Source organism: Natator depressus, chromosome 8 (assembly GCF_965152275.1).
Source record: "Natator depressus isolate rNatDep1 chromosome 8, rNatDep2.hap1, whole genome shotgun sequence".
In the NCBI taxonomy this organism is placed as follows: Eukaryota; Metazoa; Chordata; order Testudines; family Cheloniidae; genus Natator; species Natator depressus.
In genome coordinates, this window is record NC_134241.1 from 36,023,780 (window position 1) to 36,045,926 (window position 22,147).

General features: G+C 40.8%; 1 long non-coding RNA gene across 1 annotated transcript in view; it reads left to right on the forward strand.

The window, feature by feature from the left end:
* Nucleotides 1-1,467: 1,467 nt before the first annotated feature.
* LOC141992096 (uncharacterized) overlaps nt 1,468-22,147 on the forward strand; it is a 53,200-nt gene continuing 32,520 nt past the window's right edge. Inside the window, exon 1 of the long non-coding RNA XR_012640522.1 lies at nt 1,468-1,879. This is a non-coding gene — a long non-coding RNA (uncharacterized LOC141992096). The remainder of the gene's footprint in view (nt 1,880-22,147) is intronic.

Here is a 22,147-nt window from a genome sequence, read left to right on the forward strand (position 1 = left end):
AATCTGTTCTGGAGGGAATGTCATTTACTGGGGCAGACATGTATGCAGCAACTCTCTGCCCCTAATGCTGCAGCTGGGGGTAAAAATTGGGCAAGATGGAGGCATGTCCAGTGGGTGAATATTCAAGGGCCAAAATCAGTGTGGGAGGGGATCAACAGGCTGCAAGTACTAATTCCATCCCAATCAAATAACAACATGGTGTTGGGTACGTAGGTGTGCTGGAGTATATGTTTGGAAGAAGATTCTTTCCTGCAGACCCACTGTGCTTCAGCACATCTGAGTAAAGCTTTGTTTGCTTGGGCTTTCCTGTGTGTAATGGTCTTTCATGGAGTTACATGTATGAAGGTAGACATGAACCTTTATAAGGTCCAAGTTCTCTGCAGTTCTTGTCATGGCATATGTTCTCCCATGCATGTGTATGTAACACCTAGTAAGATTAATGCATCTTGCAACTTAAATGTATAATCAACAAAAACGGCCAGTTTGTAAACAGGTGTATTGGTGAAGTGTAATCCCTTCTGTAGTACCATGGTATTTTGTATTTCAGCCACATGCATTCTTGTATCTTAAAAGGTACAATAAATAAAGAAATCTCTATTTGTAATGCCATTCACATACTTAGTGAGTTGGTTTACTGTAGCTGTTAAGTTTGTGTTTAGGAAGTTAAATGTAGTTGGTATTCAAGATGTCTTAAACTTTAATCCTAAATTTTGACTACCAGAAAAGTTAAATGAGGATTTTTTTGTCCAAAAGTTTTATGTAAAGTTTTGTTTTCCCTTTGTATTTAGGTTATTTTTAAGCTGTTCTTTCTTTTTAGCCATGACACACTGTTCTGTTCCCTGGGGGTTTCTAGTCATCTTGACCTTATGTTTGTAAATATTATTGAGAATATAATGCTATATGTAAAAATGTGTCTGTGGCTCATGTACTATGTTTCTGTGGTTTGAATCAACCACAGAATTATGGAACTTCTTGTACTTCGGTTAGATGTTAAACTTTTAACACTTCTTCTCATGTCCAGTGTGGACCAACTCTTTATTTTTGGAAATAAATACGCATGTAAATAAAACAAAAGGGTTTATGACCACTTATAAGAAAATTCTTTATTTAAAAGTCAGATAAATTAAATACTGTATATTTTATGATATCTCATGTGGTGGGATGATAATCAAAATCCCAAAGGCTGAAATCCAAGTGGTTGTTGGGATGTTGAGATACCATACTATGTACAAATGAATTTCTTTCAAGTAATTCTGAAAAGAGCATCAGTCTCCCAGGCTGTCTATCAGTCAAGCATCTTCCAGGAGTGCTAAATTAACTACAGTGGTTTGGAAAGTGGGGAATGAAATTGAGAAGAAGGCATACATGATTTGTTAGGTTTTTTTTAAAGTCGTCTTTTTCTTTCAACATAAGGCTTCTGGTTTGGGGCACTTAATTTGCCAAAAATATTCTGTTGGAAGTGGGATAGGCTAGGGGGTGGTCAGCAGTTCAGTTTGAAACTGTCCTGTTTCTTGGGCATGTTTCTTCCATCTGCCTGTAGTGTGAAATTCCTTAAACTATAGAAGTTTAACCTATGGAAATCAGGAACACAATGACATTTTTTTTCTTCTCCATATAAACCAATATTTACCAGTAATCCTGTGTTTGTTTTTGTTTTTTGGCAGACTTTTACGAGTAAATATCGGTTTATTCCTGAAATCAGAAGCCCTAAACATACCTTTGTTTATAAGGTCAGTTGTCATTTCCTCTCTATCCTCCCCCATTTAATATAAATTATGTGATCTCTCAGGTAATTGAAAGATACAGTTTTCTTCCTAGTTTTCCTCCTCTGCACTACCGAAAAGGGAATTTACGGACCTAGAGAACATCTATCGGTAATGTAGGTATGAATTTACAGATTATTGTTGTTTAAAATTTCAAACTTTTCTGGAAACTTACTTTTCAGACTATAGGTGCTTAAGTAAACTGTGGTGGTGGGCGCTTATAGAAATCCCCCAAAATATATATATAATTAGGAGACTGATATTTGACAATATCGTGTGTAGTTCTGTTCCCATATATTCATTCCTAGTCTTAGAAAGTACTTATCTGAAAGTATACACTAGAAAATGAAAGTTCTCTCTTGCAATAGGTAAAGGGAAAAAACAGAATTTGAACAGGATCTTTTTTTAAACTGTTCACAAAACTATGCTTTGAAGTTGAGAGAAGAGTCAAACAGTGAAATGTTAAACTTAAAAGGACATTGTTGGGTAGTTTAGACCACAAATTTAAGTTTTCTGGTTATTTTACAAAAAATTGAGTAGAAATACATTTGACAAAAGTCAATTTTATTCTTAAAAACCCAGACAGGATTTGGAAGTATTTAAACACCTCTTTGTAATGTTTGCAACCAAACACAACAGCATTGTGCTCATACACAAGAGACAGAAGCTAGCAAGGAATAGAAAATGAAGCTGACTAAACAGACCAGCCAAATTTCATTCTCCAAAACAGGTGAAATGCAAAGAGTAAAAAAAGGATTTTAAAAAAATTCTTTCAATTTTAAGTATCTACAGCATTCATAATGCAAGACTATTTTCTGTAGTTATTCAGCTGAACAATGTCCCTTTAAGGAGATGCAGCACAATTTGCAAATTTTATCCTAGATGTGTTTCGTTATCTTTGCTGGTTTTGTGCTCTCAGTACAAATCAAAGCTCTTGCAACCTTTGTTGGAGTCCATGGTGACTGGAGTCTTCCAGCAGTAAGTACGTTTTCTGAGCTGAAAACTACCTTTCCTCCCCTTTTGCAGCCTGTGTGGTTCTGACTGCTGGCAGTTCTGTAGTACAGCAGCTTTAATCTGAGCAATTGAGACTGGTCCTACATTATCTTCAGATGACTTGAGGAGGACTTCTGTTCCCAGTCTGGTACTCAAATACTCCGTCCCACCTTGAGAAGTCACTTACTTTAAAAGGCAGTGATAGATTATTCTCTTTAGCACTGATGGAAAATTATATTGCAAAGCAGCTTTATTATGAACCTTTGGTATATTCATAATTCCCGTGCAATCCCAAATTGGAGAAAAGAGCCTGTTAAAGGTATATATTACTCTAGATTTTTCTTACTGTAAATATTGTAATTTTATAATCCTGTCAATATTTTATTAATTTAGAAATATTTAACAAAGTTTAATCTGTGTTAGTTCAGATTTATTTAATGGTGTTCCACTTCTGTGGTTCCTGCTGCAGTCAGTATTGCATTATATTCTATGTAAGATTAACTTAAATAAAAAAAATTAACATTGATTTAAATACATCTTTCTGGGAGAAAAGTTTTGAGGTGAGTCTCTTCTTTGAAATGTAACACTTATACTCTTCAGTCCCAATGCTAAGGTAATTTAATGAAATATTACAGTTACAGATTTACAAAGCTAATGCAGCTAAACAACTGCACTTGGAACTTGTCATTTTAAAACCTGAGAATACTTGAATGTAAATGGCTCTTATTAGCCAGTTTTCAGTGAACAAGAATCTCTGCAATATCTGATGTATCGAAAATCAAAAAACTCTTTATAATGAGTAAAGGGACACTGTACATCAGTTTTAAGTTTTTGTAAAAACCAGTATTTGTAAAGGCCAAGTTCAGTAGAAATGTTTTCATTATTTAAAAAAAACATTCTAATGAAAACAGATTTTTTGTTTGTTTGGCTGTATGCATTCCCCCTAGCAGTGTTTGCATCCCAAATATTGCAGCTTTGTGGTAATGTGCGTATGCCAAAAAGCAACTAGAAATTGACTAGTTGCAGAACATTAAATCTTTTTCATTGTCCAAAGTAAAGGCTCAGGCCTTTGCCCTTTAAAGTCAGTGGCAAAGCTTTCACAGAAACAGGATCAGGTCCTGAGTGATCACTTTCTTCGTCTTCCTCAGCACTGATGGGGGAAATAAATTAGATTTTCTAAAATTTCTTTGTTTTATTAACCTAAGGTTCTCTAAAGACATTTTCTTTTTAAAAATTAATTTTCATCTGATTTTCATCTGATTTTTAACTCTTTAACAGTTCGCTTTTAAAATTTTCATGTTCTCTGCAGAATTATCAAAAGCAAAGTATTTTTTCTTTTCAGAGGCCAGGGAGGATTGATCTCTAATGTATTTGCAACATGACTCTCCTTAAAGGATCCAAAATATCTCAAAGGTTTTTGTAGCAGGTGGTACTTTTGGGTTTACAAGTTAATCTTTATTAGAGATGTGTCAATATATGCTGCTTATTGTAGTGTTGTTACATTTAGTCATTTTAGCTAACTTACAAATATATACTGTAACAGTATACTTTGTACAGACTTATTTAAAATTTATTTAAAAATTGAAATAAAGTAGGCAAAAAAATAAAGATGTTTATTTTTCATTTGACTATGTAAGCAGCTATCATTCTTTTGTTTTTAGTGTACCTGGGCAAACAATATCAGAACGATAAAATATTTTAGATGATAGGCCACATTTCAGAAACTCTGTGGATATGTGTATGTGTATCTGTATTGTATGTTGATAACTTAACTCTAGAATGCAAATAATGAAATCATACTCTTTTTACCATTTAGAAGAGAAGTGTTTTACATTTTGACTATATTTTCTCTGTTTTATGACAAAAAGGCATATATTTTTTGAAAGATGTTTATGAAGGGCCTGCCATCTGGCTTCTCAAGTAAATTTTTAAAATTCCAGAGTGGGGGTGATTACTTGTTTAGCCTTTGCTGATAGACCAAAGTCAGCTTTGACATCATATTGGGGTGCTGCTCAAATTTATGTTTTATGTCCTTTAAGTCAAAAAACAAAACAAGAAAAATCAAGATGTTAACTTCATTAGAAAACAAATTCCTCACTGTACAGTAGAATGGGTATCTCTAATCACTGTTGTCATTAATAATAGATTCTTATTTTTTTGAATTACTTATTTAAAAGAACAGCAAGCATTGTATTTGCTAGTAAATATAAAGTGTTTACATGTAATTACTTAATAAATTATTTGATTTAAGATGGCTCTTATCAGTGCTGATTTTTAATGCAGAAAATTAATAATTTTTGGCTAATGTCTTTCAGCTCATGCTGTTCTTTAAAATCTCCTGAAGCAGTTTTTTTTCCCCCAGTGCATCCGTTTGTTTTAAATTAAGTTCTGAGGAAGACAGAAAACATATGTTTCCCCAAGATTTCTGACAGGATTACTGTGTAACATTTTCCAACGTTATCTACGTCGTGATATTTCTCTCTCCTATCCAAAACAAATTATAATGCCGAAGTGGAACAGTATGCTAATAGCTGAAATATCGCCAACTAATGGTACTATGTAGCCACAGTTTTCACTTTGTGAATCCTGGCATTTTCTTTCAGCTGAAAGTGGCTTGTTACAAGTAAACATGTTTCAAGGTAATGAATTGTAAAGCCTGACACTGAGTGAGTTCAAACAGGACCAATGGAATGGTCCTTATATTCTTTCTCTGTTAAAACTTTGTGGGAAAAGTCACTTCTTGACTGGAGAGAGGGATGGCTAAAAGATAGTTCAGTCACTCACATCCTGAAGTGGCACGTAGCTGTTCTCTGGGCAATTGCAGAATTGCTAGGGAAACTCACAAGAGGTATTCTCAGATGGATCAAAGTCATGGGCTCTCAGCTTGAGGGTTGCAAGCAAGTGAAGGGGTTCACCACCTTCCTCGCTTTCTTAATGCCTTAGATAGGTCCCGAAACATTTTTCTTGTAACATGGGGTCATGGTACGGAAAAGACTGAGAACCACTGTTGTTCTCTAATGATTATTGAAGCCGTGAGTAATGATGATGGATGACTTAGAATGTTGGTGTTAGGACCTGTGAAAGACAAGACACTCTCAGTGTGGAGGAAATCCAATAGGCTAGGTAATGAAAGGGATTGGTGCGCTAGTCTTGTATTTCTGGAGTTTTCAGTTCAAACCCCTAGCTTGGGTCTTATGTGAAAGTGGGGTTGGTCTCATCCTAGACCCTGCTTGGTCACATGATGGAAAAGGGATGTAGTTCAACAAGACTTCTGGTCTCTGCTCAAGAGAAGCAGGGACTAGACTGTTGGGAGGTTGGATTATGTGAATTTTGGGGAGTGGTGTAAAGGGGCAGGTCTGGAATAACAGAGCTGTTGTAACAGTTCTTTCTTTATTAACCCTACAAGCATTGACAATACAAAGAATGCAATCTGTTTATGTATCTTTTGCAGCCTGCTTTTGATACAGCATGCTAGTTAAGCCACAATGTTTGGTTTAATGCTCTCAATATTAAATGTTAGGTTTAGAAAACTTGTCTTATATTTACAATTTCAGGTTTTTGGAAATGCTTTTTTTTACAATTTATTCAAGAACAGAATCCAGTCAGTCAGTCAAAGGTGAGCAAAAGCTGAGGTTAACCCCTTATTCTGCCTCACCATTGCACGAGACTTGTTCTGACTCCCAGCCAGAGGAGTTAGGCTAGGTAACACTGCATTCGCCTGTGCAGCACCTTCACTCAAGTCTTCACACACTCCCACACGCTTGAGCACACCCCAGGTCTCACCAATCTTTAAAGACTCCAGGCTACACATGTCAATTTCAAACCCAAAACTAAAGCCCTGTCTTTCTCCAGCTCAATCCTAGATGTCACAAGATTCCACATACTCTGCTGCTACAACTCCAGATAATTATGCTTTCTATTTATTCTCCTGTTTAGCATGCTTGTATGCAACTTTTCCTCATATGAAAATGGGGTGGGGGTGCGAGTAGTTGAACTTGCAGTAACTGCCTCTCTCATTTGGGGGAAGCTGAAGTGAAGCTGAGGTTTCAGATAGTGCAAAAGTATGCTACCGTATGTAACGCACAGAGAGACTGAATGTTCTATACGAGTTTGGGCCAATGATTCATTAAATTGATATCCAGCTTCAAGCAATGGCCACTATGCAACAGTTCAAAAGAAGGCTAAAACTTTCACAATGCACTTGGCTAACTTGTGCAGTAGTATATGTCAAGAGAACATTTCCTGATCCCCTGCAGCAAATATCTGCCACTCTGAGTCCTATCTGAGAACTTCTTTTTTAGTATGAGTAGTTACAGATATTGCTGGTCATAAAATTATCCAGCCCTTTTTAAAAGTCAGCTACCATATTTCTCTATTGTAATAATGGGGTGACACATTGGAAAGCTGTTAGTAAAATGATCTTTGTCTGGCCCCAGTTATTTGACATGGATTGCAGTTATAAAAGATAATAAACCAGTCATGTGGCAGCTGGGCTCTATTGACTCCTGTGGCTACGCTTTCATTTTCCGTGTTTGGAAAATGAAATGCAAATAAATATGGTTGTCGATTAATCGAAATTAACTCGTGATTAATTCAAATTAATCGTGATTTAAAAAATTACGTTTTAATCACACTTTTCAACAATACCAATTGAAATTAAATATTTTGGATGTTTTTCCACATTTTCAAATATATTGATTTCAATGACAACACAACACAAAGTGTACAGTGCTCACTTTATTTATTTTTCTTACAAATATTTGCACAGTATAAATGAAAAGAGTATTTTTCAATTCACCTCTTACAAGTACTATAGGCCAATCTCTTTATTGTCAACGCGCAACTTACAAATCTACATGTGTGTGTTACATAACTGCATTCAAAAACAAAACAATGTAAAACTTTAGAGCCTACAAGTCCATTCAGTCCAACTTCTTGTGCAGCCAATCACTAAGACAAACAAGTTTGTTTACGTTTACAGGAGATACTGCTGCCTGCTTCTTATTTATGTCGCCAGAAAGTGAGAACAGACTCTTCCATGACACTTTTGTAGCCGGCGTTGCAAAGTATTTACGTGCCAGATATACTAAACATTCATATGCCCCTTCATGCTTTGGCCACCATTCCAGGGGACATGTTTCCATGCTGATGATGCTCATTAAGAAAAATGCGCTAATTAAATTTGAGACTGAACTCCTTGGGGGAGAATTGTATGTCTCCTGCTCTGTGTTTTACCGACATTCTGCCATATATTCCATGTTTTAGCAGCCTCAGATGATAACACAGCATGTTGATCATTTTAAGAAGACTTTCACTGCAGATTTGACTAAATGCAAAGAAAGTACCAATGTGAGATTTCTAAAGATGCTACAGCACTTGAGCCAAGATTTAAGAATCTGAAGTGCCTTCCAAAATCTGAGAGGGACGAGGTGTGGAGCATGCTTTCAGAAGTCTTAAAAGAGCAACACTCAGATGCGGAAACTACAGAACTCGAACCTCCAGAAAAAGAAAATCAACCTTCTGCTGGTGACATCTGACTCAGCTGATGAAAATGAACATGAACATGCGTTGGTCTGCACTGCTTTGGATCATTACGAAGCAGAACCCATTATCAGCATGGACACGTCTTCTGGAATGGTGGTTGACCCATGAAGGGACATATGAATCTTTAGCGCATCTTGCAACGCCAGCTACAACAGTGCCATGCGAATGCCTGTTCTCACTTTCCGGTGACATTGTAAAGAAGCAGGCAGCATTATCTCCTGCAAATGTAAACAAACTTGTTTGTCTTAGCGATTGGCTGCACAAGAAGTAGCACTGAATGGACTTGTAGGCTCTAAAGTTTTACATTGTTTTTTGAATACAATTATTTTTTGTACATAACTCTACATTTGTAAGTTCAATGTTCATGATAAAGAGATTGCTCAACAGTAATTGTATTATGTGAATTGAAAAATACTATTACTTTAAAAAGTGCAAATATTTATAACAAAAATATAAAGTGAGCACTGTACACTTGATATTCCGTTTTTTAATTGAAATAAATTTGAAAGTGTGAAAAACATCCAAAAACATTAATATAAATGGTATGCTATTTGTTTAACAGCACGATTAATTTTTTTTTAATCGCTTGACAGCCCAACAAATAAAGCATCTCCACCAAAAACAACCACCATAAGCTTGTCTCCATTTGTGTTTTTTATTAATTGGCTGTATCAATTTGTGGTGGTTGGTTTGGGTAGATACTGTCCGACAGTATGAACTTCCTGACAGGGGAGGAGTATTCTGTCTCTTATTTAGAGAGATCCCCATCTGTGAAACCCAGTGGTTTTCTGGTCACAGGACCGCTTGTCAAAACAATTTTCTGCAGTAGCCTATGCAACTGAGGAGGATCTGTCATCTGGTCTGAAAATTGGTTTCTTCAGATTCTTAAAGATCAGATGTGCCCTTGAATAAAACTGTCTGAGGTGGGAGAGCTAAACATTGAGTTTGCTCCTGTAGTTAAGATATATTTTTGATCAGTGTCATCAAAATATAGCCATGTTGATAATTAAAGTCTTCAACATCAGGTTCATTCAGGAGCACTCTTTCTTTGACATCCCAAGATGGTAATTATGCCATAGAAACAATAGAAAGGCATAGACTTGAACTTGATAAGGAAGCTGCAGTCTTTTTACACTAAGAACTTCACCTTCGCTGTAACACAAAAAGCAACAGCAATAATTTGAAGCCCTTCACTTTGGATATATACCTTCAGACCAAGTTCTACTGGAAGGTTTACTAGTAGATGCTGCAAATGGAGAAAGAGGAAAATTAGAAGGCGAAATAAAGATTCAGCATTGTCATTTAATATAAAAAAGTTTAACATGAGAAATAACCTGATAATGGCTGCAGGCACCCACCCAGGGAAAAATGCCTTTCCACTTAATGCTATTGATTCTACAACTGGAAAGAAGGCTGCAGAGTATTGAAGACAATATACAAAAGATGCCATCCAAAAATATAGAGGAGTATAACAAAGGATTCTGTGCTATTTTCTCAGACAATGAGAACGGAATGAGAAGGCTCAGAGAACTTCTCAGATGCAATCAGCCAAAACTTCTGAACTTAATTGAGAGAGAAGTAACGTCTAATGCAATGCTAAAGCATAATGTGGAAATTCAAATATTCTTGTGCAGTCACAAACAACTTCACAGTTGGTTGGTTGAAAGAGGCGGGCTGACTCCTGACTTGTCAACGACTCAGTGGAACTCTTCACATTTGTTGCCAACTTCCATGAGTCCATTGATACTTACAGAGAACCAGTGGAGTACTTTGATCGGACTATAACAGGCATTTTACAAAATGAGAATTCTGCAGAAAGGAAAAAACTTACAAAAGCCACTGAAAAATTTTTCAAAGGGACTTTACAGATTACAAACCGATGACACTACAGTTGCAGTCTCAATAAACATTTGGCTTGATCTATTTGACTATAAAGAACTGGGACCACACAGGGCAAAAATGATTCAGAGATGCTGTAGAACCTTTTTATGACTCAGCCAACGTGACTGATCCCAAACAAAGAGCATAGGTTGAAACCAAAATAGGAAGAGGAGGCTGAAATATGGCTGATAAAAACATGTTTAAGTCCCTTTCTTATCCCCTTTAAATTTAAAGATACAGTTTTCTGTCCCAAATTTACATTTGCAAAGATGGTTGTCAGTTTGTTGCCCTCAAGATGACAAAATATGTAAATAACCATGGAAGACATGGCAGCTGAAGGTAGAATTATCAATAACCCTGTGCTCTTGACACTTCAGTTCAATCAGGCATGCTTATAGTACATTCAGATTGGTTTGGCCAAAACTTCATAATAAGTTAGATGCTGAAATAGTCAAAGTATAACAATGTCTAACTTATTTGCTAAGGGAAGATACTACAAAGTAGTAAGCTAAACTAGAGAGCAGACTGAGATTGCAGAATTGACAGTAAAAGTTATGACAAACTTTCCTATTTTAGACAAGGTGGCTTTTTATTACTGAGGAATAAATATCCTAAGAAAGTGAGTTACATGATATGTATATTGTTTAATGTAATAAAAACTTCCTGAAGTTTGTTAGGTTTTTTTTTTGGGGGGGGGGGGGGGGGTTCAGTGCATGTTTTTGGGTGGGGAAAATCATAGTAATCCTGGTTTTAAAGAAGCTACACACTGGGCATGTATTTCCTAAACAACAACAGAGAAGAATTCACTCTGATTTTCCTTCAATACCACTTGCTTCTAGGACAGTCTGCAAGCACTGCTGCCACCATCTCCAATTCTCTGCCTTCTAGATTTCCCTTCTAGTCTCAGCAACTGAAGTGATCTATTGATCTATTTTTGACCAAGATCTAGTTTATTTTTGATCACCATGTTTTAAAGATGAGCTGATAAAAGACTTGTCTTTGTTCCTGGAAGTACATGACTGTTGGTCAGGGCTACAAAAAGGCTATGGGTTAGTGTGCACAGGCTAGTAACTTTGTCTGCCATTAACTTTGTGTGATCTGTCATCTCATACAACGAGCATAAAAGGAGGGACTGTTTAGTGTTTACTGTAACCTTCAAAAGTTTACTTCAGTTATTTTTGTGGAGATTCTAGTAGGCTCCATTAGAACCTTTCAAATGGTCTCTGTTGGTTTCTATTGGAGGCCCAGGAGACCAATAAGATCCATTGCTCTGTTGCACAATCAGCTGTCAGTAGAAATGACTTGGAAATGTTCACCTGGAATTTCCACTAGGGAGTTCCTCCTTAAATCTCGGCATAATTCTGTTTATCTTCACTGCCATTCTCTGGTCCTTAGCAATCCCTTTAAGATATGGCATCCAAAACTAAGCACATCACTGGACTGGCCTCATTTGCTCTCCCGTGCTCTGTAGTATTTCCTATAATTCGCTTTAACTCCCAGTGTGCACTAGGCAGACCCCTCATTGAGCTAGTCCCAGTGGCTCCGGGCCCATCACCACAGATTGATGAAATCTATGGTTTGTTTATCCATAAAGCAACAAGAAAGTGATATTTTTCACTGATAGCCTTTGCATGTGTTTTGTGGCTTGCCACCATTAGTAGATTCTGTGACTGAATAATTGTTAGATGTAATAAAATACAAGGAAGTATATTCACTGAAAACAATGAGGGGTCCTTGTGGCACCTTAGAGACTAACAAATTTATTTGGGCATAAGCTTTTTGTGGGCTAGAACCCACTTCATCAGATGCATGAAGTGGAAAATACAGTATATATACACAGGTATCTATATAGCAGGTATATATACACATAGTACATGAAAAGATAGGAGTTGACTTACTAAGTGGGGGGTCAGTCTAACTAGACAATTCAATTAACAGTAGAATACCAAGGGAGGAAAAAAATCACTTTTGTAGTGGTAATGAGGGTGGTCCATTTCAAACAGTTGACAAGAAGGTGTGAGTAACAGTAGAGGGAAATTTAGTAGGGGGAAATTAGTTTTTGTAATGACCCATCCACTCCTAGTTTTTATTCAGGAGTAATTTAATTCAGTGAGCAACACACAATTTCACAGTAAATGCAGACACACAAACCTGCTTCTAGTTGGCATTCCAGTCTACTAGATTCTATTTGGATGAAATATGATTGAATCCATTGAGATACGCACTATGAACCTGTTCAGGCTCCAGAATTTCTCTTAAAGGATGATCTGCTGCAGCAGCCTGGCAATGAACATTTTAAAGCTTCCTCATGGTCTCGTTGATATAAACAAAACTTTAGAGTCTTCCTGGTTGTTTGAAGCCTAATGACTCCCAGCTTGTTCAGCCTCCACCCATCCACTCAGAGTCACTTGCCAGAGTGGGGGGCCTGTGTGTTTTATAATTGATGATGTGGATAGATTTTAGACATGGTTATACAAGCTACAGTTAATCAGATCTCAGGAAGGTCTTTACACTATTGCATAAATGGCTTGAGGGACGATGGGAGGTTTACACCTTTCTTTAAGGCAGTAGATCAGTGGCCTGATGGGAGTGGGAAAGCCTCTGTGCCCAGACAATACTTTGTCTTGTCTTACTAACCTACATAAGAGGCATCCTCCAATGATGCTGTAAAAGATGTATCTTGATTAAAGAAAGTCAGTGTTGGGACCTAAGCAACATCGCATTAATATGCTACCAATACCCAAAGGATAGTACTGATTTGTGTTTTATTTAACTTTGACATGAGGTTAATTTGAAATGCTAGTTTCATTCCCTCTTGGCTTCAATGATATGGGTGAGGGTGTGGTGGGAGTGAGATCCTATATTTCTTTACAAATTGGACAACATCCGAAGAGAATGTTTGTGGACCAATGTGCCCCTTAGTCATGAGAACCTCCCAGAACATTCCTGCAGCAACTACATCAGCCAGTTACACAGAAAGGTAATATTAGGAAAGTGTGTAGTGTGTTTAGCTTCTTTTAATACTGTTCAGCAGAAGAAAACCAGGAGAAGCCAGACCCCGTGACCATCCAACTCTCTGCAGACCACACTTTGGGAACCTCTGTACTGATGAGTGCCTTTTCCAGAGGCAAATAAAAGCCACAGTAGAATATTCCCTTTTGGTTTGTAGTAACTAAGAGTTGATGGGCGTGGGGATGCATGATAATTGCCGTTTCTTTCACCCTTTGAATATTTCAACCTGTCCTGTATATGACCAAGTAAAAAGCTCTGTACAAGCATACTTATTAGAGCTGGTTGGAAAGTCCCTGTCAACCACCTCCCAAATATTTTGGCCAAATACCAAACTTAGTTCAATTTGGAAATGCCACCAGGTTGCCTCCTGGGAATTGTAGGTTGAGTGCCTCATGCTCCCATTCTTTTCTATAGGCCGGGATCCCTGGTCAAATTGAATCTCTCATGATGCACTATAGTCTTCCCTTGTGGGAAGGATAGGTGATGCATCATGGGAGATGTAGTCCATAGAGAAGAAGGAGAAGATAAGGCACTGAAGCTATAATTCACATGAGACACTGTGGAAGCATATTCAAATCAAAATATTTTCTCTTTCAGGCGCTGGGTTTTTTTAAAAAAGAGAATCTAAATTTTCTGATGAAAAACAAACTGTGGGGAAAAAATTTAGTCAAAAACTCACTCAATTTTCCATCAAAAAACAATTTTGTTACTTTAACCAGCACTAACACTGAATTCAACTGACAGTAGCAAAAAAATAAAAATTAAAAAAAAATGGGGGGTAGGGGAGGAGCTTCTACAGAATCTCATCTATCTGGTTTTGTATAAAAATAACTTGTTGACCTCTTATTGAAACAATTAGCCTACACCTGATTTCACTTTTCTCTGGGCTGTATCAGTCAGTATTCATTCTGTTATTCTTAGGCTGTCATACATCTCGGGGAAATTTTCTCAAGTTTTGTCTTTTGTAGTCTATAAATTGCCATGGCCACAATTATATCTTCAGCATTTCAAATAATAACTTGTGTTTTTAAATGCTTTATCCATTCTCCAATCATATTTTCTATGCTCCCTATTCATAGTCATTAAATCTTATCTGGTGTAAATGTATATCACAATAAACTGTACAATCAATGGGATGATACAAACCAGGACAGCAGTTAAATCTCAGGATACAAAATTTTCAGTACTGCTGTTGAGATGGTGCCATGTACTGCATGCATTTTCCTTGTCTCGCATAGATCCCAAGCCAATACCCACTGAAGACAATGTGAGTCTTTCCATTGATTTAAGTGGGTGCTGGATTGTGCTGTTAATATCAGCTCTTTTGAAAGCTTTCAACAGCCACTTCATTAATGTTGTTTTAAATGGCCAAGGGGCCACAACTTTATTAATTACATTTAATTGAAGCCAGAAGGTCCTGGCTGTTTTTAGCAAGTTGGCAGAGAGGTTAAGAGACAAGAGTAAGAATCTCTGCTACCTTTAGCTATTTCTGTTCTTATTCTTGTGTAAAACAGCTACTCACTAAGTGTCCAAAGTCCTAACCAGCCTGCATCCCATGTGTACTACTGTGCTAAGTGTGACAAAGCTCTGTCCTGGTCTCCGTGGGTCCCACATTTCCTGGCAGATTTTGCTAGCCTCAGAGGCTCACTGTGACCCTTCATGTAGCCCTTCTCTCTCTCTCTAGAGGCAAGGGTCACAGCCTACTGAGCCATTTTCATCATAAGCCAGCAAGGGAGGTGAGGAGAAGCTATCCTCCCTTGCACAGTCTCTGTTGTCTCCCAGGCTCAGTGATTAATCAGGGGGCAAAGGGGGGAGCCCAGGCCCACCCTCTACTCCGGGCTCCAGCCCAGGGACCTATGGTAGCTGACTTTTTAGAAACAGGATGTGTACAATTCCCTGGGCTACTTCCCTACAGCAGCCCCCACTTCCTCAAGATCCACTTCACCCTTACCTCAGGGCCTCCTTCCTTGTGCCTGATATGGTGTGTACTGCTCAGTCTCTTCAACAGCGCAACTTCCTCCTACACCTCCTGACATATGCCCCCCCCCCCGACTAACTGGGAGGTTTTTAATTAGTTTCAGCCAACCCCTGATTGGCTTCAGGTGTCCCAATCAACCTAGCTGTCTCTACTGCTTTCTCAAAGAATCTTAATTGACCCCAGGTGTCTTGATTAACCTGAAGCAACTGCCATTTGGTTACCATGGTAACAGGGATCTCTTTAGCCTGGGGCTAACATACCTGTTTCTCACTACTTTCCTATAGCTATCTGGCCTTGCCCTGTCACATAACCTCCTCTCACAGAGAATGCTGTTCTCAGGGCCAGTCCTCACAGTTGAATAGATTGCAGTGGGGGTGTAGTCGTGTTGGTCCCAGGATATGAGACACAAGGCAGGTGGGGTAACATCTTTTACTGCACCAACTTTGAATAAATCTGCTACATAATGCTTTACAAATGGCATATACCCCCAACTCCAAATCCCATCCTCATTTGGGAGGCTAATCCATTTCTTCCTTGAATGTTAAATACTTATTCAGCCTTTTCTAGGTGGGGCTGGGAGAAAGAAGGACTAAGCTAACCCCTGCCCATGTTGCAACCCCATGGGGGAAAACCAAGACTAGAAAACAAAACTGGTGCCTTAACCCAAAAGCCATGTTGAGCAATCGCTCCCAATCCATCCCAACAAACTAGAGCAGAAGCCTGTGCCTTCACAACCGGATGTGTGCTAATGAAACAAAACAGCAGCTTCCCTCCCAGTGCCTACCACTAATGAAGGAAAACAGCAGTGGTCGTGTGGCCACGGAGAGAAGGAGGGCAAAAGGCTAGCAGTGGGCACAACAGCAGTGAGACTTTCTCTGCGCCATCCCTGCTAAGAGTCGTGTCCCCCAGGATTCACTGGGTTGTAGCACCAGCTGGAAAGTAGGGCCTGTTTTAATGAAGAATAGTAGTTGTTTCCAAATAGTTGTAGATAAATATTTTACAGACATGAAAATGACTGCCATGTGAAGGAATAATCAGCTCAACTATTCATTAATGCTCACCAGTCTCTTAATAGTACATTCCCAATCCATTGTATCTATTATTCTCTTTATAGAGTGGTTTTTTTTCTCAGTTAAGCACAGGCTTCTATGTTGTGGCAACCCACAACTGCATGGTCAACATGTAGATTATTTATATTAATGAGCCTATTGATAATTCCACCAGATCAGAAGGAGAATCTATTTTTGATATTCAATCTTTTATTCTTTGGAGCAAAGTATTTTGATTTTAAGATTTTACAATCTATGTTTACTACAATGATAATTAGCCTTTCCAACAATTTCTACAACAGTTAACCCTTCCTTCAGCTTTTGTCACATTGCTTGGGATAAACTGCCACTGAAAACCAAATTTTAAATAAGCTTAATTAGCGTGCAAACAGGAGCAAGGAACATGCCACTTCCAGTTTACCTCTAAAAAGAAAGGTCAGGAGAACATTTTTAACAATAAGAAATTTCACACCAAAAACAATAATAAACACTTGGCAGTAGTATAGCTCTTTAGAATTTCAAAGCCCTTGGTTTTTCAGCAATAAATCCCCACAACATGTCCCTGAGTTCAGTAAGTATCTCCATTTCACCACTGGGGAAACTGAGGCAGAGAGAGGTTGAATTATTTGTCCATGACCACCCAGTGAGTTATGGGCACAGCTAGAAACTGAGTCCAGAAACTTCCAGTTCCCTGGTCAATGCATTATGCCAAAACTAGAGTCGCTTTTTGGAAAAAAAAATTTCTTTTTTTTTTTTTTTTAAGTTTCAGGAAGAGGGGGAAAGGTCAAACTGACCTTTTTTTTAATCTTGTATCATTCACAACGTAAGATCTCTAGTTTTTCCAACATCTGAAATAGTTTCTATAGCTAGTAAAGGGACTGGTCTCTTTTCATTTCAAACACAGAAGTATTAGAAGACAATGGCTGAAACCTTTTGCAAACAGCTGCTTGAGAAGCTGATTAACCTTCACAATCTCCACCCATGTCCCCATTCAGTACTGCAAATAGTAGAGGTCTGTGATTGGCAGGTTCATACTGTATGCTCCTTCCCTCCCATGAAAGAGACAGGTGATCTCAGCCATTCAAAATACCCAGCCACATATACTTACTGCATTAAAAAACCCCAAAGCTCACCTGTGCAAAGTATCCAAGAACTGTTCTAGCCCATACATGTTATCACGGTTACTGAAGATCAACGAGATCTTTACAGTAAAGACCAACAATTCTGTCTTCATACAGCACAGGGGTCAAATTGGAAGAAAGAGAACTTGGTTGCCTGTTGCAGTAATTCACTCAGTTACACTTAACAGCTTTGCTCCAAGTCTGTGTTTTTTCCTCCCCCTCCCCCATGGCAATCACCTGTGCAACACACCAATTTTTCCTTCTCTGTGTACCTCATTTTTGAGACCATAACTCACTCCACTGCTGCTTTGAGAGCAGAGTGGCTGTGTAACTGAGAGTATGGGTGTAGTTTGGAGGGTGCAGGGGGGCATTGCCCCCAAACTACACGCCTCTGGCAGGTATGGAATTTGTCTCCCCACGCATGGTGCCATTGGCCTGACTGGAGCCTGCCCTTCCCTCCCATGCCTACTGGTTATGGTGCCCACAGCCTTTGGCCCTATCCATACAGGACACTTTCACTGGCTCACCAGAGCTCCAGTTTCATTTTTGTCTGTTGCAATGCAGCATTGGGGGGGGAGGGGTTATTGCCAAGGGATTTTTAATGTTAAACTCAATAGTAAAAGAAACGTTACTAGCATTGATAAATGATGCCACGTAAGCATTTGTTCTGGGTCATAAATACTGAAGCCACCAAGATTGCCGAGGAGGGTTTGAGATCACTTTAGGTCAAATCAGCCGCAACACCAGAGTTTGATAGCTTCATAGAAGAGAAATTAAAAATTAGAAAGGCTGTCATCAAATTAACCCTGGGGTGGCCTGCGTATAGTCTCAACGTTTGAGATTGCAATCCCAGTCATTCTCAGATGTTATTTGTATTACTGTAGCGCAGAGGAGCCCTAATTGTGGACCAGGCCCCTGTTGCGTTAAGTGCCGTACAGATGGCCTCTGCCCCAAAGAGCTTCCAATCTAAGTAGCAGTGTTTCAAGAGCAGTCACAATAGTCTTCCCTTCCTCCTTACTTACTCGTTCTTTGTTTATAAAACGGCCAACACCAGGTGATGGGGCAACTGATTAAAACCAAGTTTACTGGTTTGTTACAAAAAGCTCTGGCTAAGTACGCCACAAGTAGTGTTATATATGCAATAAAACGTGAGACAGCACTTAAAATCTCAGTGTGTGAGATGCATATGAATTATTGAATACCAGTATAATTCTTATTAACCAGGAAATTATCATTAAGCCAGTCAGGTACATACACAATAGGAAGAAAGAAATTTCTTTTCTGTTAGAGGGTTTAATAAAACCCACGGTCACTGTCTCCAAATTTACCTTCATTTTTCTTGTATTAGGTTCAGTAGTGAGGGCTAGCTCCCGGAATTCCCTGGGAAGCTGTTTTCGGTGCTAGAGCTTGTTGGGAAATTATTTTTCCTGTGACAATTTTTGACAAAATGTCTTTGAAATGTTCGGGATATTCACTGAAAATTTTAAACTTAAAAGGTTCAGTTTGGGGCAAATTTTCAGTATTCCAGGTTAAATGTAAAAAAACCAGATTTTTTCACAAAAATTACCTCATCTTTAAAAAATGCAATTTTTTAATCGGGGAAAAATATGAAGAAGTAGGGAGGTGTGTACAGCATTGGTGAGATTATTGCTGGAATATCATGTCCAGTTCTGGTGCCCATGCTTCAAAAAGAGGGCTGAAAAATTGGGAAAGGTTCAGAAAAAAAACCACAGGAAAGATTTGAAGTCTGGGAAACATGGCTTATAATGAGAAACATAGGAAGCTCAATCTAATTAGTTTATCCAAGAGAGGTTTAAGAGGTGTCCTGAACATGGTCTACAACAGTGGTTTTCAACCTGTGGTCCACAGATCCCGGAGGCCACAGAGTATGTCTAAGATTTCCAAAGGTTTCTGCACCTCCATTTGAAAGTTTTTAAGGGTCTGCAACTGCAAAAAAGGTTGAAAAACACTAGTCTACAAGTACTTACATGGAGAAGAGATTTCTGATAATAGATGGCTCTTCAATCTAGTAGAAAAAGGCACAAAAAGATCCAATGTTTGGAAACTGAAGCTAGTCAAATGCAGACTAGAAATAAAGTGAGGGTAATTAACTGGAATAACTTACCTAGGGCATGGTAGATTGTGAATCACTTGAAGTCTTTACGTCAGGACTGGAATCTTTCTAAAACGGATACCTTAGCTGAAAGAGAAGTGATGGGTTTAAGGCAGAAATTACTGGTTCAGAATTCTGTGGACTGTGTTATGCAGGAGATCAAAATAGATGATCCTAAGAGTCTCCTTTAGCCCTATTTTGGGTAACATATTTATGGACATTAAAATACAATAATAAAACAAGTCAAGCTTTCCTAAATTCAGCAGTGAAAATGCTAAGGAACACCCATCATTTTCACAATAGCTAAATATACCTACGAATTGCAGAACCTCCTTTCCTAGATATACATGATAAATATGTATTTTCTTAACTACTTGTCTGTGTACTGGCCCAGTCCATACCACAGCTTTCTCCCAGGGAAGCCTGTCAGCTGTAGGACTCCTGTGAGAGGGAAATGTGGGGGAGAGGTCCTGGCTGGTCCCAGTTTCTTTGGTGGAAGGGGAATGGAGGGGGAAGAGGTCCTGGCTGGTCCCAGTCTCTCCAGTGGGAGGGGAATGGAGGCAGGGGAGAGGTTTCATCGGGTCCCAGTCTCTCTGGTGGGAGGGGAATGGAGGGGAAGGGGAGAGGTCCCAGCCAGTCCCCAGTCTCTCTGGCGGGGGGGAGGGGGAGGTCCCAGTCGGTCCCAGTCTCTCCAATAGGAGGGGAATGGGGGTGCAGAGGTCCCAGCCTGTCCAAATCTCTCTGGTGAGTGTGGGGGAAGAAGTCCCAGATGGTCCCAGTCTCTCTGGTGGGAGGGAAATGGAGAGGGAGAGGTCCCAGTCTTGCCGGTGGGAGAAGAGTGGGGTGGTGAGGTTAGGGTGACCAGATCACAACTGTAAAATATCGGGACACTTTGGGGTGCCGTCAGCCCTGCCCACAGTCTACCCCCACTCCTCCCAGGCTCTGCCCCCACTCTGCCCCAGGTCCTGCCCCCTCCCCGCTTGGCCCCCCACCACACCCTTCCTCATCCCCCATCCCACCGCTGGCTTGCTGCATCCCTCCTCAGTCCCCCACCCACCACTCACTTCTTAACCCACCCACCCACCTAGTCACCACTCGCCGGCCTAGGGCGCCAACTTCCCCTCTGCCCAGTGGGTTCTCGCCCACCCCCCTGCCTCTTCCCGCCCCTGCACCGCCCTTGCCCCATCCCCATTCCATCCCTTTCCCCCAAGTCCCTGCCCCTGCCCAGCCTCTTCTCTGCCTCGTCCCCTGAGCTCACCATGTCCCCGCTGCTCCCACTCTCTCCAGGGAAAGTCCTAAGCACCACCAAACAGCTGTTAGGCGGCAGGAAGCACTGGAAGGAGCAGGAATGCGGTGCCTGGGGGCGGGGAGAAGGAGGTGAGGAGGGCAGAGCTTGGCTGCCAGTGGGTGCAGAGCACCCATTAATTTTGTTCCATGGGTGCTCCAGCCCCAGAGCACCGATGGAGTTGGTGCTTCCCTCCCACTCACTTCCTTACCTGAATATCGGGGCAAATGGTGTCCCAACTGTACATTGATCAGGATGCGGGAAAAAGAGTAAATATCGGAACAGTTCTGGTCACTCTAGGTGAGGTCCCAGCTGGTCCCAGTCTCTCTGGTGGGTGGGGAGGGGAGGGGTGGAGAGGTCCCAGCCAGTCCCAATCTCTCCGGTGGGAGGGACAGAGGTCTCAGCCAGTCCCAGACTCTCTGGTGGGCGGGGAGGGGTGGAGAGGTCCCAGCCAGTCGCAGTCTCTCTGGTAGGAGAGGGGGATGAGGTCCCAGCCAGTCCCAGTCTCTCCGATGGGAGAAGAGTGCAGGGATGAGGTCCCAGATGGTCCCCATCTCTCTGGTGGGAGGGGAATGGAGGCAGAGGGGAGAGGTCCCAGCCAGTCCCAGTCTCTCTGGTTGGAGGGAAATGTCGGGGGGGGGAAGGGGGCAGAGGTCCTCCTAGCCTGTCCCAGTCTCTCCGGAGGGAGGGGAGTGGGTGGGGAAGAGGTCCCGGCTGGTCCCAGTCTGTCCGGTGGGAGGGGAGGAGAGGGAAAGTGGGAGAGGTCCCGGCCAGTCCCAGTCTCTCGTGGGAGGTGAGTGGGAGGGGCAGAGGTCCCAGCTGGTCCCAGTCTTTCCAGTGGGGGACAAGTTGGGCGGGGGGCAGAGGTCCCAGCTGGTCCCAGTCTCTCCGGTGGGAGTGGAGTGGAGGCAGGAGAGGTCCCAACCAGTCCCAGTCTCTCCGGTGCCAGGAGAGGGGAGGGGGAAAGGTCCCAGCCCAGCTCTCTCATGTGGGGCCAGTCTGTGGAGAGGAAAAGAAGCAGCAATTGAAGCCGTCAGCAGCTGGCTGGAGCAGGGGCAGTGGCTCCTCCTGGAGTTCCAGGCCCTGGGGCCCCCTGGACCTGGCTCCCTGCTTCCCAGAACCTCAGCCCCCCATCTCCTCATGCTGCCTTGTCCACCTCTTCCATTTCCAGGCCCACTGTGGAAGGAGAGATGGTGGCTCGGCGAGAACATTCACCTGAATTTGTTGCAGTGTCTATGGCCAAGGGAGGGTCTTGGCCCTCTGCCACCCCCACCCCTCCATTGCACCCCTGCCATCACTGCTTTATGCTGGGTGCTTCAGGTGCATTGGTGGGTGGTGGAATTCAGTGCCTGGTCTCCCATCAGTGCCTTCCCCTAAGAGCTGGGAATGCAGACTGCCCCCCCTCAGT